Here is a 14,698-nt window from a genome sequence, read left to right as displayed (position 1 = left end):
GCTGAGGGAGAGATAAAGCAGGGACCCCCACTATATCGTATACACTTGTGTTTCAAATTCAACATTTTTTGTTTACGTGGTCTGCTCTTTTCCCCCTCTACTACACCTATGCCTCTTTGCCAAAAATAGCAGATCTACAAGCTCACTGTGAGCTTGTAGATCTGCTATTTTTGGCTAAAGTTCTCCTCAGAAAAGTGATGCTAGGGTTCAAGTGGTTAAGGTAAAATAAGAAATCCTATCACAAAGATTTGGCGGACCCCCTGTAGTAACTCTGAGGACCCCCTAGGGGTCCCGGACCCCCTGTTGAAGACCCCTTGTCTACAGCAAACGTAGCTAATGTTGTTGGCCAGTGGTAAAATTAATCAATCGATCCCTGATAACGTTAGCTAAAGCTGTGTAAATGTTAACCAACTTCACCGTGGTAAATTAAATAAATTAAATGACATAAACGTACCCAAGGCGAACGAGTGAAGTTCCCAGCTGACATCGATGAAGTGTACAGTAACGCCTAGGTAGTTATCGTTGCTGACAGATGTCCAATGGTCCCCAGTCAGTGCTACACACGCCGCCCCGGCCAACTTCTCCTCTTTCACGGCTTTCTCTGTTGCGTGTTGGTCATGGATTCTCCTCATGATAGTTCGCCTCGCAGGTAGTTTGTAACACGGGTCGCCTGTTGCCGCCCGGAGAAGAAGCTCGAGTCCATCATCTTCCACCACGCTTATAGGCCGGCAAATGATTGCAATCCACTGGGCTAGGAGGTTAGTTAGCTTGGCTGATAAATCTGTGCTGATGGGCTTGCCTCGGTTGCACTCAAACATTGTAGTTTGACGAGCACTTTTCCCCGGTGCAGCAGTGCTTGGCCCGGCGGCGGCAGCACCTTCCTTGCTAAGATCAATTTGATGCTTTTTGCTTAGGTGATATTTCAGACTCGAGGAACTCCTACAGTAAGACATTTCAGCTTTGCACAAAGTGCAAATCACCTTGGTCTTGTCGAGGTTTCCATTGGGAAGCTTTTTGTAAATAAAATTGCCCTGAAGCAAACCCGGCTTCACACTGCTCACAGCGTCCTCCATTGTCACGCAGCTGATGTTTGTTATGGTAATTTTTCACCCATGACCCGCACCGCTCGGACTTGTTGTTGGAAATTTTGTACGCACATTCCCACCAGGCCGAGGAAGAAATGCCACCCTTTTCACATTGGTCTATTATAGCGCCACCAGCAGGTCTAATTTAGCAAAACACATTTTAGAACAAAATGCCTGAAAGCAGTGTCCGATTGCCGTGAAAGGACTAAGAAGAAATGGCACCCTTTTCACATTGGCCTATTATAGCGCCACCAGGAGGCCACAATAACGTACCTGACCTGGCGGAGACCTGTGCTCCAAGGAGCACTTTTTCTAGTTTTCCTTCAAGCCCCCCAGCTTACATTTGACAAAAGCTGAAACCTCCCCACACGCACGCGCATACTTTTTCAGACATGTTAGCCACAACAAGCTGATCTACAAGCTCATGAGTTATTTCAGTTAGATGTATGATACTGATTTATGTTTGGGACTTTGAGTGTTTTGTGTTTGCATCGTGTTGGATCTGTTATGTTCTTGTACCACTCCCTCTCCAAGGTGTAGCCCCACTCTGCCCTATGTTCTACCCAGTGGTGTAAAGTAACTAAGTACATTTACTCAAGTACTGTACTTGAGTACAATTTTGAGGAGTTTTTACTTTACTTGAGTTTTTCCCATTTTCAATATTTTTACCTCTACTCCACTACATCTCAGGGGCAAATATTGTACTTTTACTACACTACAATTATTTGACAGCTTTAGTTACTTTGCAGATTTAGATTATTATTACAGAACATACATTAACCATTTCAGCCCTACATTTCAGCCATTTGAAAATAGCTGATCTACAAGCTCACAATATGCGTCGCGATGCATACATTTGAGAAGAATAAGAACATTTGAGAAGAATGAAAAGTTGAAATGGGACGTTCTGCATCATGAGTACTTTTACTTTCGGTACTTTATGTACATTTTGATGGCAATACTTTTGTACTGTTTTACTCAAGTGCATTTTGAATTCCAGACTTTTACTTGTAACGGAGTACTTCTACATTGCAGTATTTTTCACAATATTGCTTTTCACAATATTTGCCTCCGAGATGTATTGGAGTAGAAGTAAAAGTATAGACAATTGGAAAAGCTCCAGTAAAGTAAAAGTACCTCAAAATTGTGCTTCAAGCACAGTACTTGAGTAAATGCACTTAGTTACTTTACACCACTGAACGGAAGAGCCTCCTGCTAAATTTAGGGCCTCTACTGTATCAAGCTATTCTGCGCTCAAATCACCGAGGTGGAGGATGCAATGCATGCTGCTCAGTTAGTGTTACATGGACAGATGCATTACCGACACTTGACTGACACCGTGCAGGCCTTTGTGAACAATACACTTCAGGCGGAATTCTCGGCCAGTAGTTTGCTCTCATCTACATAGTCTTAGGTCAGTGGTTCTCCATTTTTATTATATTTTTTTCATGGCAACCCATTAAGACCGGGAACGCATCTGTGTTATTTTAAGATTTCTTTGGCTATTCAAAAATAGCAGATCTACAAGGCACAGAGTGCCGCGCTATGAGCCTGTAGATCTGCTATTTATTTTTTTTAATTGTGAAAGTTTGTGCACATTTATTTATTTATATATTTTTTTGTTTGTTATTTAACTCAAATGTTTGCTTCTGGGGGATTCTACAAATGTCTTCTAAATCCTAACAGTTTTTTGAAAAAACTTATGTTGCTATGCTATAATATCAGTGGTTCTCAAACTGTTTTCATGTCAAGAACCCACAAAATTATGTATTTCGACACGGACCCCCATCTCAAAATGTGTTCCAGGGACCCCCCAGAAGCAAAGATTTTAATTGAAAATGAATATATATATTCAAAGATTTGCACACATTTTCAGATGTACAAGCTAATGGGTTAAGGACCCCCAGTTTGTCTTTCTTTGGGCTTTTTACCCCTTTTTTCTGCAATTGATTCCTCCCCACACACATTTATGAGTTGTCAGAGTGTGCAGTAACTACATTTTTGGAGGGTGCATTTCTCCTTTCCGACATGTCGCCTTTCCGACGTTGACGAACCCTATACCTAACCCTAACCCTTAAAGACTTAGTTAAACAGAATGTGAAATCATAAAGACCTTAAAATTAAAGAGTAACAGGATCCCAAAAATACTTTCTTTCAAAGGTAAGATGGCGAGAGCAAAAATTCCTTGCTCTGCCTTTTTCTGAAAGGGTGATCTTTCTAAAAAAGGCTTAGCACTGAAGTCCAACCCTAACCATTCCCTAACCCTAACCCTAACCGCACGCGGAAGCCACTAGTCGGAGTGGTGAGATGTCGGAATGGAGAGTGAACACCGTTTTTGGACACACCGACTTATTTGTGTATCCCAAAGGTCAAATTAGCCTTTTGTGATTTTGGGGGATAAACAATTACCTCAAGTCAAGAACAGATGTACAATTAGTGTAATATCACTTATATGCCGATATCTCATTTGGCTGACCAGTTGAATCACTTTTAAACACATTTTTTCAGTGTTTTTTTTTTCGTAGTTACTGCACTTTGGCTTTGTAGTTGTTTTAATAATTCGCACAGACATAACTCGATAAATCAGATACACAGCCATGCATATTGCAAACTTCAAAAATATAGCTAAGTGATGTGGATAAATAACCCATTTCTATCAGTGTGCACATAAAAGACAAAACGAGACACACTTCAAGGTATAGGTTGAATAACAGTGACGGAAGAAGTACTCATGCATGTTTTACTTAAGTAAAAGTATCAATACTGCAATGTAGATATACTCTGTTACGAGTAAGTCCCGTATTCAATATGTACCTAAGTACAAAATAATCGCCATCAAAATATACTTAATGTACCAAAAGTAAAAGTCATTTCACAAGTTCAAAATGTATTAAGAAAATATTTTGAAAATAGCAGATCTACAAGCTCACAACGCGTCGCAAAGCGACGCGTTGTGAGCTTGTAGATCTGGTATTTTCAAATAGACAAAGTATTTAGGGCTGAAATGGTTAGTGTATGTTTTGTAATAATAATTGATATACTAAAGTAATTAACATTTTCAAATAATTGTAGTAATTGTACAATAGTTGGAGTAAAAGTGCAATATTTGCCTCTGAGATGTAGTGGAGTAGAAGTAAGAGTATTGAAAATTGGAAATACTCAAGTAAAGTAAAAAATACCTCAAAATTGTACTTAAATACAGTACTTGAGTACCCGTACTTAGTTACTTTGCACCACTGTTGAATATGAAACCATATTATGCAGTATGGACATCTCAGACATGATCAAATGATTGCCCAGACCAGACACCGCTCTATTCCCAAACCTGTGAAAGGCTTTCAATTTCCTCAAAAACGATGAAGACTTTGACAAGAGAACAGAATGACAAGTGGTTCATAACAGCATACCTTTTCTTTACTTTATTATGGATCTTGCCGAAGCATGGCTATTCTTTCCTGGAGTTCATCACACCCCACAATACAAATCATACACATCCACATACTATTTCAATACAACAAACAGACCTATAAAAATTAGAATCTGCATCTGGTGCACTATAGAAAAGAACAACAACTTTCAGAGAATTTCAACTTTTTTAATTTTTAATTTCTTAACCCATTAAGACCGGGAACGCATACTGCTGAGTCATTTTAGAGTTTTAGCTACAACCATTATTTTATACTTACTTAATGGGTTAAAGGACGACTTCACCCATTTTCAACCTATCTTCATATAATAGGTCCTCACTAATGCTCATGATAAAATGATAAAAAATGTTCTACTTGGTCTGTGTCTCATAGGAGGGCTGTGTACAGTCCAGAAACCCGTCTACCAGTGACATCATCGTTAGGCAGGATTTTTTTTCCAAAAAGATTACAATTTTTTGATTCAGATTTGTATTAAAGGAGACATCCGTTCATTTTTAGTGTTATCTTTGATATGTGGCAAATCACTTACCAACGTAGAAATGCCCATTGAGTTACTCCACAAATCCCCCTGTAGACCCCCACCGTTGGCATAATACGAGGCGCGAAGATAGCCCAAATTGTTTCTGTTTTCTTCTTGTTTCTCTCCGAAACCTGGCAACCTGGTGTTGCCAGGCAGAGAAACAAGCAACGAGCGTTAGCGCGTTCTGTTATTAGCGGTTAGCTTGTCGGGACTATCATCGCCTGTAAGGGTCTCATGGGGCTCCACAATGAGTGCTAGGAGAAAAAAAACAGACTTTGCATTTGTTAAAATAGGCGAATTTGGGCTATCTTCGCGCCTCGTATTATGCCAACGGTGGGGGTCTAACTTTCCAGGAATACAAAGCCTGCAGTTTCTATTAGCTTGGATTCCCCATCGATGAGACACAGACTGATTAGAAAAATAATTGTACCATTTTATCATGAGCATTAGTGAGGACCAATTATATGAAGATAGGTTGAAAATGGGTGAAGTCGTCCTTTAATGAATAACCAAGGGTTTTATTTATTTTTATTTTTGTATGAGTTCTTTCTCCCCACCTCAAAAAACATCTTAAAGGGGAATACCTCTCATTTTCAACATTGAACTATGTCTTTAATACACCTTAGAGCTGTTGTGTGGAAATAAGAAAAAAGTATACCCCCCCTCCCCCTTCTATGTTGCCTAGAACTGGATAATTGATTGAGGTCATGTGATCAGTGACATACGCAGGGTGTACTTTTGACTCCACCCCCTCAGCCGGAAGTAAAGCCTGCGTATGTCACGGATCACAGCATAAAAATGCAAAGATATGCAAACATAAATAGGCTCTATGCACAGCAGCCATTTTGGGAATGAATTGGGCCCCTTCCTTACTTCCTTTACAGGTGTTACCAATGATACTAATTAAGGCTCTGTTCCATTTAGTGTGGCATAGTGGTTGTCTTATTTTCAAGGACCCCCATAACTCTGAGAGTGTACAAATGGTTCCATTTGTACACTCTCAGAGTTACACACCCACCATAAGGGGCCATTTGGGAACCAAAATGGAGTGTTTCTAGTGAGCCAACATGCAGATATCAGCTCCCTGACCAGAATGGAACAGAGCCTTCATTAGTATCATTGGTAACACCTGTGAAGGGAGTAAGAAGAGGCCCAATTTCTTTCCAATATGGCTGCTGTGCATAGACCCTATTAAGACATTCTCCATATTTCTGTCTATCAACTTTACAACCATAGATGTATTGTAGATGCACCACAGATGCACCATAGCACCTACTTTGTGTTTTATCTCATGGGGGCATGTTTACGTATACACTCCTGCATGTGATGCTAATGTTCTAAACCAGGGGTCTTCAACAAGGGGGTCCTTAGAGTTACTACAGAGAATCTTTGTGTGATTGCGGAACTTATTTTTTTTACTTTAACCCTTACATCACTGTTCTGAAGGGAACATTAGCCGAAAATATCAGATCTACAACTCAGTGAGCTTGTATTTACCGCAAAGACGGTTTGGTGTACAGGGGAAAAAAGAGCGGACCAAGTACAGAGCCAAAGGTCAAGTTTACTAAGTATTGAGGGTTTAAGTAGTTAAATGTCTGAAAATACACGTTAACATGAATCCAACATATTAATAGAAAAGATTATGGGTAAACAAACAAACAAAAAGTGTAATCGGCAACACAATTTTATACAGTATAGTGGGGTCCTTGGCCTGAAAAACATTGAAGACCCCTGTTCTAAACATCATCTACATACCTGCTACTACTGCATATGCTATCTGTAACAGTATGTAGTGTATCGGATACATCTTTGGATTATTGTCTCCGCCAGGCCAAAAGGCGTGGCGAGAGAGTATGTTTTGCACCCTGTCCGTCCGTCCGTCCGTCCGTCCGTGTGTGTATCTGTGTGTCCGTCCGTCTGTGAACAGCTAATCTCCTGTATCGTTGGCTTGATCGCAGTGAAACTGTGCGCACACACTCCCTGGATGCCAATTCAGAACCTCTGCCCCAAATGTTTCACAGGGCCTGTTATAGCGCCACCAGGAGGCCACTTTTTGCAAAACACATTTTGTGATAGTACTCCTACAGATGTTGGCCAAACGTCATGCAAATCGGTACACCTATAGTCATGTGATCAAGGCGGTTAGATTTTTCATATTCCATCCTGATTGGCTAAGATTGACATCTAAAGCTTGCAGGAATGCTGCAAATCATGAACCGATTGCGGTGAAACTTTGCACGCACATTTGCACTGCGTTGAGGAAAAAATGCCACCCTTTCCACATTGGCCTGTTATAGCGCCACCAGGAGGACACGATAACCTACCTGACCTGGCGGAGACCTGTGCTCCGAGGAGCACTTTTTCTAGTTTGACCTGTTTCTGTCATGATTTTGTATTTTCTCTCCTGCTCTCACTCTACCTCTCACAAAAACACTACAAAAACAAAATTATAATTTCACCCACATCTTTACACCAGTAAACCTGTGATGTGACAATAAAGGCTGATTCTGATTCTGTAATACCACAGACATTTCTGTTTTGTCCTAGCTGCCACTTTTGTCAGTTAGAAGCTCAGGATTCTGTTGTGTGCATCGCATTTGAGTCCAAAAACTAAAACTGGTCAAAATGACACTAGTTCATATGAGTTCCCTTTAGACAGCCATGGACGTCAGTAACTTACAAAAGGAGAGTGTCTAGTCTAACATTACAAGAGGAAATAATGGATTCACTTCAGCCGTTTCAATTGAAAGTGGTTCTTTCTGTCTGCAGTGCTTCTCCCTACAGTACATGGTTTGGTTGTTGATATTTCAGTTGAAAATCGAATTACTAGATAACTGTCCAAATGTCCTCAGACAAACAGATGGCAGTGTCATTAACCGTCATTGAATGGGGTGCAATACGTTAGTCCGACAGCGCATTCCTCCAACAGCGCAGTGCTCCGACAATAAAAAGTAAACCCGAACCAAACCCGCACCCTAACCCTAACCGCACGCGGATGCCACATAGTCGGAGAAAAGGTCTGTCGGATTAACGCATGCCTCCCCATTGAATGTTGGTATTCTAAAGCAATTGTGTTGTGTTGTGTTGTGTTGTGTTGTGTTGTGTTGTGTTGTGTTGTGTTGTGTTGTGTGATGTGATGTGACAATGAACCAAGTTTGTAGACAGTGACAAGCACAGGTATACATTTGAGCTGACAGAGAAAACAATGGTTAAATATCAAAATGGAGGAACTAGCCAGCCTATAGCGACTTTACACTTTGTACATTTGTAACTTTTGATGCAGAACTCGCTAGCCTCCTCCTGGAATGTAGACTTACTCTTTTACACAAAAAGGGTTATTAGTTTTAGTCACATTTTAGTCATTTCTATCTATCGTTTTAGTCTAGATTTAGTCTAGATTTTTTTTTTCTGTTTTACAAACTGTAGATTCAGCATATGGGGCTGTTTACCAGTGTTGCAATGTCTGCTTATAATAAGCGGCTTTGGGCTTATTTTGTGTAGTTGCTTATTATTACGGGGCCAGAGCTCAGCTCTGGACCTGTTTTGTTATTGGCAGTATTCTGTCACTTCTTCTTCTTCTTCTTCTGCCACTTTTCGCAGTTCTGGCTGAACCGTGCTGTCGCTTTTTACGAAACTCGGCCATATGGTAGATGGTCATGAAAAACGATCAAAAAATAATTCTCACAATCTTTCGTCAAAAGGTGGCGCTATAGCACTCAATTGAAAATGCCAACTTTGAACAGGTACAACTCATGCCCTGTTTGACCTACAGCCATGAAACTTGGATACACATGCGTCTCCTCATGCTGAACAACTTTCACCCTCTGACTTTGGACCTCTGACCTTTAGATCTCCCACCATTTTGAATTATATGAAAAACAGTCATTGGCTCCTAACTTCTGCATTTTTTCACTTATGGAAAATCCGCTCCCATCATTATGTCGGCAGAGGTCCAAAGTTCAAGTGTTAAACGTTTCGTGCAGATTGCTCCAAAATCCCAGGATTCCATAGATTTTAACTATTGCAGTTTTATGAAAATTATTCATCTGCGCCTAAAGCATACATGCAGACTCACATTTCTTTGAAACGTTGCAGAAATATACAGGGTCATTCCAAATATCACTGAAACCAATCTTACTCCAATTGGCCAAAGGGGGGCGCTATAGCAATTTTTTGAAAATGCAGACTTTAAACAGGCATAAGTCATGCCTCGTTTGGCCGAAAGTCGTGAAACTTGCTTACACATGTGCCTTGACTCATGAGGAACACACTTATCGATTTGACCATTAAGCTCCGCCCTTAGATTTTCCACAATTTTGAGCAGTTTGAAAAATACTTGTTTTTGCCAGTTCTGGCTTAGCCGTGCATACGCTTTTTACGAAACTCGGCCATATGGTAGATGCTCATGAAAAACTACCAAGAAATAATTCTCACACTCATTCGTCAAAGGGTGGCGCTATAGCACTCAATTGAAAGTGCCAACTTTGAACAGGTACAACTCATGCCCTGTTTGACCTACAACCATGAAACTTCGATACACACATGCGTGTCTTCATGCCCGACAACTTTCGTGGTCTGACTTTTGACCTCTGACCTTTAGATCGCCCACCATTTTGAATTATATGAAAAACAGTCATTGGCTCCTAACTTCTGCATTTTTTCACTTATGGAAAATCCGCTCCCATCATTACGTCGGCAGAGGTCCAAAGTTCAAGTGTTAAACTTTTCGTGCAGATTGCTCCAAAATCCCAGGATTCCATAGATTTTAACTATTGCAGTTTTATGAAAATTATTCATCTGCGCCTAAAACATACATGCAGACTCACATTTCTTTGAAACTTTGCAGAAATGTACAGGGTCATTCCAAATATCACTGAAACCAATCTCACTCCAATTGGCCAAAGGGGGGCGCTATAGCAATTTTTTGAAAATGCAAACTTTAAACAGGCAAAAGTCATGCCTCGTTTGGCCGAAAGTTGTGAAACTTACTTACACTTGTGCCTTGACTCATGAGGAACACATCTATCGCTTTGACCAGTAAGCTCCGCCCTTAGATTGTCCGCAATTTTGAGCAGTTTGAAAAACACTTAAACCCAGGATTTTTCAGCTATTTGCGTGAAACTGTATCATCTGTGTGATCTCCTTTGTCACGTGTCTAGCCTGTTGGTCCAATGGCTTCTCCCTTAAGCGAGAGCCTCACAACCACAAGGTTGCCAGTTCAAGCCTCACTTGATGCAGACTCATTTAAGTTGAATTGCAAAAAACATGACTATATCAATGAATACATGTGCAAAGATAACCTGAAATGCTTATTTGAGAGTACGTTTTTTCAATGTATGACGTACTTCATTGTAAAGGCAGCTGATCTACAATCTCACAACTTTTCAGATACCAACATTTTTTGAGCTTGTAGATCGGCCGCTTTCACTGGTTTCGGTTTCGAGGAGACACAGATACAATTTCTCTATTGGTAAATGGTTTGTGAACGAGTGATCTTAGTGTTGGCTTGGTTCATGACATAAGGCAAGAGTTTATGATCTTCAACAGACAACTTCAGCCTGGACAAAGCTATAGCAGTATAGTTAGTGTTGCAGCCTATTAGTCCGAAGGTTGAGAGTTCGATTCCTGTTAATGGCAATAGATTGAGATGTCCAATCAATCCATTCTGTTTCCATCTCTCTCTCTCATCAATCTGTTCCGTTTCCATGTCTCTCTTCAATCTATTCCGTTTCCATGGCTCTCTTTCTCTCGCTCTCTCTCTTCAATCTATTCCGTTTCCATGTCTCTCTCTCTCTCTCTCTCTCTCTCTCTCTCTCTCTCTCTCTCTCTCTCTCTCTCTCTCTCTCTCCAATCTATTCCGTCTCTCTCTCTCTCTCTCTCTCTCTCTCTCTCTCTCTCTCTCTCTCTCTCTCTCTCTCTCTCTCTCTCTCTCTCTCTCTCTCTCTCTCTCTCTCCTCTCTCTCTCTCTCTCTCTCTCTCTCTCTCTCTCTCTCTCTCTCTCTCCAGTTTCCATGTCTGTCTCTCTCTCTCTCTCCAGTTTCCATTACTGTCTGTCTGTCTCTCTCTCTCTCTCACTGGCCCCGTATTATCGCTGCTTGCAGCTATATTTGTGTTTGAATTTCTTTTGACTTTGTGTTTGTTTTTTTTGTTTATTTGTTTATTTTAATTGGCTTAGTTTTCACATTTTCTTTTTTATTGTATGGATTTGTCACGGGCAAGATTTAACACGGTCATAAAATAGTAAAAATATCAGAAACATGCAGACAACTTGTGCTGATGCAACACATTGTCAGCATGTAGATCTGATATTTTTGAAGATTTTTGGTAAAGACTTAAACTAAGGACATTTTCTCTAATAGATTTTAAGTTTTGTAAATAAATAAATACCCATGAAACCCTTCAACTGGTGCGTCACGTCATCAAACATCATTCTGATCAAAATGAACAGTTAGACAACATCCGTAATGTCTGCTGACCCGTCAACATTTTGAACCAATCACAATCTTAAGTGACATTATGTTGCCTTTTACAGAGAGGAAGTGTATAAGGTGTTATGAACATTTCCTACTTGTCAGTGACTGAACCAAACCTACACCGAGACACGACACATCTTCTCCTCAGACAGAACCCTATAAACAGGTAAGACTACATGAACTTAGAATGTAAAATATGGAAAAAGAACAGAACAGAATATTTAAATTCAACCTGGGTTGTGTGTGTTGTTTAAATTGTGATGGAGTTTAACTTATCATTATGTACATCAACTTAAAATGAATGATGTAGAAAGTACCTCAAATACAGCAACATATTCATTACTGTTAGGCATTTGTTTTGTATTACTTAAACATATTTTTTTAATGAAGAAACATCACAGTCCGTCGACATACAGACAACACAGGAAGTGTTGTCTGTGTGTCGACAGCCTGTGGTTTAGTAGAGATATATGCAGCTTATTGACAAGAGAAGGAAAGTGAGAATAATAAACTATGTCATGAAAAGTACTAATTTATCCAAAGATGCTGAACATATCCCATCTACAAAACACATTCTGTATAAATATATATCATAGACGATACAGAGTCACCTCCCTAACCACATGGTAGACTGGGATCCATTCACTTTACAGTTTGTATATCCTGTCTACACAGGATACGGACACAGTCTGTGTGTGTTCATGTATGTGTGTGTGGAAATGACAGGATACAGTAGGCGGACTGTAGATCAGATATGAACACTGAACATAGACTGTAAAATATGGACGTAGGCAAGGCAATGCATGATTATTTGTATAACATTTAAACAACATGGCAATTCAAAGTGTATAACATACAACATTAAGCATTAAGACATTAACACAGAGCTTTAAGAGAGTGCAAAAAGAACATGATGTTACATTTGAATATATTAATGAAAGAAATTATTTAATATTGAACAGGAGATCCAGTAGAACTAAAAGGCAAGTCATTTTATGTTTGGTTGCGCTGTGGTTTTGTGCTCTGAAAATAGCAGATCTGCATGCTCACAGCGCGTCTGTTTAAAGTTTGCATTTTCAAACGATTGCTAAAGCGCCCCCCTTTGGCCAATTGGAGTAAGATTATTTTCAGTGATATTTGGAATGACCCTGCAGTAATGTATTACTGCAAAGTTTCAAACAAATGTGAGCCTGCATGTATGTGTTAGGGGCAGATGAATAATTGTCATAAAACTGCAATCATCTGTTCATAAAAGCTTAATGTTTTCACTTTAAAAAATCTGCCATAATTCTGTCGGCATAGGTCTAAAGTACATGTGTAGAAATTTTCGTGCAGATTGCTCAAACATCCCAGGAGGAGTTTGATTTTAATTGCTTTTCATATAATTCAAAATGGTGGGAGATCTAAAGGTCAGAGGTCAAAAGTCAGACCGTGAAAGTTCGGCATGAGGAGACGCATGTGTGTATCGAAGTTTCATGTATGTAGGTCAAACAGGGCATGAGTTGTACCTGTTCAAAGTTGGCATTTTTCAATTGATTGCTTTAGCGCCACCCAATGGTTGTGAGTTTCGCGTCTTCACCGTTTTCCATGACCGTCTACCATATTGCAGAGTTTCGTAAAAAAGTGAAAGCAAGGTTAGGCCAGATCTGCGAAAACGGCGGAAGAATAATAGAAAAAGTGTAGAGATGCAATAAGGGTCCACGGCCCTAAGGCCATGGCCCCTTAATTACAACTAATTTAACAATAAAGCAAAAAAAAAAGCAAAAGCATAAAACAACATTAAAATAATAGCAAAAGGCAGTGAATCAGGCAATACAGTGAGGTCATGGATAACAACACAGAGATTTAAAAATCAACCAAAAAATCAACTAAAAGCAAGAGTAAAGAAGTAGGTCTTGAGCTGTGCTTTAAAGCTATCCACAGCGGCTGCCTGTCTTAGGTGTAATGGGAGTTTATTCCACGCTGTCGGTCCGTAGAAGCAGAATGCTGTTATTGTAGGCACCTCGAGCAGGTCAGCACTTGAAGACCCGAGGGGGGGCGGTTTGGAACATAATATAGGCAGGCAGTCATAGAGGTAGGAGGTGTCAGACCATTTAGAGCTTTATAAACTAGTAAAGCTGATAGGCAAGCTGTGTCAACAATCTTGGACCGTGTCAGCTGTGTGAGAGAGGCTGTGCGTGCAATTATACATGGCAGAGTCTGTTAGTGAATGTATTCATGGTGAAATGTAATGCTGAAATGAAATGTGATGAGTACAAGGAATGGAAATAACGTTAAGTGAGACACTTTTTTATGGGCCGGTGACAGTGCCCCTAAGGTGAAGCCTGTCCCGTTAACCCATTAAAACTGGGAAAGCATCTGTGTAACCACTTTAACCATTATTTTATACTTTGGCTACTCAAAAATAGCAGATCTACAAGCTATGAGCTTGTAGATCTGCTATTTTTGAAAAATCATTAAAAAGTTTGAAATCTCTGAATCTATATGTTAACTCAAATTGTTGGGCGTACCTGGAACTAAATATTTTGAGATGGAGTCCGTGGCCAAATACATAATAATTGTGGGTGATCCATGACATTAAAAAGTGTGAGCACCACTGATAATATAGCAACATAGGTTTTTCAGAAAACTGTTAGGATTTAGAAGACATTTGTAGAATCGTATCTCAGGTATTAATGGGTTAAGCCAGTGCCATACTATTTGTTGGAGCATTTTAAGGAGTAGTTCCCCCCATAAATTACTTATTTTCTATCAATTACACACACCATGAAACTTTGATTTGTTTTGTCACATTCCTGAGCCAATAATGTGATGACCGGGTCATCGATCAATACTCAATCAATACTTCGAGTCTCCTGCCGGTCATCAAATTATTGGCTTAGGAATGGGACATAAACTAAAAAAAACTCAATGAATTCAATGCTTCATGAGGTGTGTAATTGATAGAAAATACTTTTTTTTTGGGGGTGAAATACTCCTTTAATAACTCATAAACATTTGAACTGTGACCCTGACTAAATACACATCAAAACCACCAAAAGGTTTAGTGAAGTGTCCTCCTCAAAATGAGTGGAGTGAAAGTATGAAGTAGCATAGAAATACACAAGTAAAATGACAACTCAAAATTATACTCAAGTACAGTATTTGAGTAATTACTTTCCTTGGCTTGTTCCTAATTTACTTTCCTCACTG

This window comes from Gymnoscopelus microlampas (assembly GCF_963454915.1).
Source record: "Gymnoscopelus microlampas genome assembly, chromosome: 14".
NCBI lineage: Eukaryota > Metazoa > Chordata > Actinopteri > Myctophiformes > Myctophidae > Gymnoscopelus > Gymnoscopelus microlampas.
The sequence above is the reverse complement of the archived record's forward strand: the minus strand, read 5'-3'. Positions refer to the sequence as shown.